The sequence below is a fragment of the Rhinopithecus bieti genome, unplaced genomic scaffold (assembly GCF_001698545.2).
Source record: "Rhinopithecus bieti isolate Rb0 unplaced genomic scaffold, ASM169854v2 scaffold_6946, whole genome shotgun sequence".
Classification (NCBI taxonomy): domain Eukaryota; kingdom Metazoa; phylum Chordata; class Mammalia; order Primates; family Cercopithecidae; genus Rhinopithecus; species Rhinopithecus bieti.
In genome coordinates this window covers 1,207,266-1,211,408 of record NW_016805697.1, presented here as the reverse complement: position 1 = coordinate 1,211,408, position 4,143 = coordinate 1,207,266, and the positions used below count along the sequence as shown (strand labels likewise).

Below are 4,143 nucleotides of genomic sequence, written 5' to 3'. Positions count from 1 at the left end.
AGCGAGACTCCGTCTCAAAAAAAAACAACAAAAAAAAAAACTTGCAGTCTGAAGCTAACTGGAGTGACTGCCTGCTAAAATGATAACATAAAGTAACAATAACAACATCCCTTAGAGGATTTTGATAGGACTGATATCCACACAATTTAATATTCAAAAACTCCAGAATACAATTCAAAATTACTCAACAAAGAACCGGAAAAATGTGACCAGTTCTTTTTTTTTTTCCGAGACGGAGTCTGGCTCTGTCGCCCAGGCCCGAGTGCAGTGGCGCCATCTCGGCTCACTGCACGCTCCGCCTCCCGGGTTCACGCCATTCTCCTGCCTCAGCCTCCCAAGTAGCTGGGACTACAGGTGCCCGCCACCATGCCAGGCTAATTTTTTGTAGTTTTAGTAGAGACGGGGTTTCACCGTGTTAGCCAGGATGGTCTCGATCTCCTGACCTCGTGATCCACCCGCCTTGGCCTCCCAAAGTGCTGGGATTACAGGTGTGAGCCACCAACCCCAGCCCTGACCAGTACTTAAGAGAACAGACAATTAGCAAAGGCCAACCCCAAGATGACACACCTGGTAACATTATCAGATAAAGACTTTAAAATAGATACTGTAAGTTCCATGAGGTAAAGGAAAACACATGTTAAGTAAGTGGAAAGATCATTTTAAAAGAAAATAGAAAATTTAGTATTGAAGCATACAATATCTGAAATTTAAAATTTACTGGATAGGGACGGGTATGGTGGCTCACACCTGTAATCCCAGCTCTTAGGGAGGCTGAGGCAGGCGTGTCACTTGAGGTCAGGAGTTCAAGACCAGCCTGGGCAACATGGTCTCTACCAATAATACAAAAAATTAACTGGGCATAATGACACGTAACTGGGGTGCCAGCTACTCAGGTGACTGAGGTGGGAAGATCACTTGAGCCTGGGAGGTGGAGGCTGCAGTGAGCCAAGATTGTGCCACTGCATTCCAGCCTGGGTGACAGAGTGAGACCCTGTCTCAAAGTAAATGCATAAGTAAAATAAAGTTTACTGGATGGGTTCAATAGCAGAATGAAGATGACAGAGAAAAGAGTAAGTGAACCTAAAGATAGATTAATAGAAGTCATCCAATTTGAATAACAAAGAGAAAAAGATTGGAAAAAAACTGAATAGAACTTCAGAGACTCATGGGACTATATCAAAAGTCTAACACTGATAACACTGGAGTCCTATAAAGATACTGGTATGGAAAAAACATTTGAAGATAATGGCTGAAAATTTCCCAAACTTGGAGAAAAAGACATCAATTTGCAGATTTAAGAAGTTCAGCAAACCCAAAATAGAATAAACTCAGAGAAAAGCACAAACACATTATAATGAAATTACTAAACACTAAATGTAATGAAAAAAATATTAAAAGCAGCTAAGGAAAAATGACACGTTATATATAGGAGAACAATGATGTTAACAATGATGCTGGACTTCTCATCAGAAACCACGGAGGCCAGAAGACAGTGGAACAACATCTATAAAATTATGACAAAACTGTCGAGCCAGCATTCTATATCCAGCAAACATATCCTCAGGCATGAAGGAGAAACAAAGATATTCTCAGATGAAGGAAAACTAAGAAAACTCATAGCTAACTCAAAGAAATGTGCAAGGAAGTTCTTCAGACTGAAGCAAAATAATCCTAGGTGAAACCTGGAACTTTAGGAATGAATGAAAACAGCAAAATAGTAAATAGCTGGGTAAATCTAAAAGATTGTTTGCCTTTTTCTTCCTTTTTAGTTCTTTCAAATATGTATAGTTGTTTTTTGTTGTTGTTGTTTTTTGTTGTTATTGTTGTTTGAGACGGAGTCTCACTCTTGTCACCCAGGCTGGAGTGTAGTGGCGCAATCTTGGCTCACTGCAACCTCCAACTCCATGGTTCAAGCTATTCTCCTGCCGCAGCCTCCCAAGTAGCTGGGATTACAGGCACACACCACCATGCCCAGCTAATTTTGTCTTATTAGTAGAGACGTGGTTTCACCATGTTGGCCAGGATGTCTCAATCCCCTGACCTCGAGTTGCACCCGCCTTAGCCTCCCAAAGTGCTGGGATTACAGACGTGAGCCACCGCGCCCGGCCTAAAATATGCATAATTGTTGAAAGAAAAAAAAATTTTGAAAGAAAAATTTAACATTGTCCTATGGGGTTTTTAATGCTTCTGTAGATTTAATATATATGACAACTATAACATAAAGGAAGGAAGTTAAAGGACCTTTATGGTTGTAAGGCATCTGCATATTACTTAAACAGTAAAACATTACTCTAAGTAGACCCAGAAATGTTAAGTATTTCTATTGTACTACTTAGAGCAGTCATTCTTAATTGGGGTCGAGAGGACATTTTTGATTGCCATAACTGGAGAAAGGCGTGTGACTGTCATCTAGTGGGTAGAGGTCAGAAATGTTGCTAAACATTTTACATTGCACAATGCAGAACAAAGATTTATCTGGTCCAAAACAAAGAATTATCTGTTTCAAAATATTGATAGTGTTAAGAGTGAGAAACCCTGCTCTGGAACAACTAGAAAGAGTGAGAGTGAGAGAGAACCAAAAAGCAATATGTAAAATAGAGTAGAATACTAAACCTATCCAAACATTCCAATAGGAAGGCAGAAAGGGAAAGGGAAAATAGGGAAACAAAAAAGCAGACGGAACAAACAAAAAATACATAATATAATGATATAACTAAATCTAAACATTCCAATAATTACATTAAATATAAATGATCTAAACATGGCAACTAAGAGATAAAAGTTACTATATTGGCTTAAAAAACCTATGTGCTGTCCTCAGGAAAGCCAGTTTAATTATAAAGACTTAAATAGATAAATAGTAAAAAGGTAGAAAAAGATATACCATGCAAAAAATAATCAAAAGGAATTTGGAGAAGACATAATCCTAAATGGGTACACATCTAATAAGAAGGTTTCAAAATACATGAAGGACAAAAACAAATCTTAACAAATTTACATAATTTGAAACCACACAAACCATTTTAACTGACCATAATAAAATTACGTTAGAAATCAACAACAGAGGTGCAGCACACCAACATGGCACAAGTATATGTATGTAACAAACCTGCACAGTATGCACATGTACCCGAGAACTTAAAGTATAATAATAATAATAAAAAAAGAAAAAAAAAGAAATCAACAACAGAAATATAATTCCATTTTGTTTTTGCATATGGATCTCAAATTATTGGATTGCCAGTTGCTAAAAACTGTCCTTTCACCATTTAATTTCTTTGGCAACTTTATTGAAAATCAATTGAGCAATTTTGTGTGAGTCTATTTCTGGACTCTCTGTTCTATTCAACTGATCTATATGTTTGTCTTTTACCAATATTATGCTGTCTTGATTACTCTAGATTTATAAAAGCCTTGAAATCAAGAAGTGTGACTGCTGCAGCTTTGTTTGTATTTTTCAGAATTGTTTTGGCTATTATAGGTCCTTCGCTTATCCATGTACATTCTGTTTATTATTTTGTCTTATTTTAAATTAAATTTTATTTATTTTAGAGATGGGAGTCTTGCCATGTTGCCTAGCCTGAAGTTCAGTGGCTATTCACAGGCACGATCACAGTGCACTACAGCCTCAAACACCTGTGCTCAGCAGTCCTCCTGCCTCAGCCTCCTGAGTAGCTGAAACTACTGTGTGCACCACACCCAGCCATGTAAATGGTAAAACCAACCTGCTAATTTCTACAAAATACTCTAATGGGATTTTTATTGAGATTACATTAAATCTATAAATCAATTTGGGAAGAACTGACATCTTAATAATATTGAGTCTTCTAATCCATTAACACCATATAATTTCCATTTACTTAAGTCTTCTTTTATTTCTGTTTGTTTGTTGGTTGGTTGGTTAGTTGGTTTGTTGGTTGGTTGGTTGGTTTTTGAGACAGAGTTTCACTCTTGTTGCCTAGGCTGGAGTGCAATGGCATAGTCTTGGCTCACCGCAACCTCTGCCTCCCAGGTTCAAACGATTCTCCTGCCTCAGCCTCCCAAGTAGCTGGGATTACAGCCATGCGCCACCATGCTGGTCTAATTTTGTATTTTTAGTAGAGTCAGGGTTTCTCCATGTTGGTCAGGCTGGTCTCGAACTCC

At 38.0% G+C, this 4,143-nt stretch overlaps 1 long non-coding RNA gene across 1 annotated transcript in view; it reads left to right on the top strand.

The window, feature by feature from the left end:
- The window catches only part of LOC108530543 (uncharacterized), a 23,822-nt gene extending 20,231 nt beyond the window's left edge, over positions 1-3,591 (top strand). The window contains exon 4 of the long non-coding RNA XR_001885874.1: positions 3,553-3,591. This is a non-coding gene — a long non-coding RNA (uncharacterized LOC108530543). The remainder of the gene's footprint in view (positions 1-3,552) is intronic.
- The last annotated feature ends 552 nt before the right edge of the window (positions 3,592-4,143 follow it).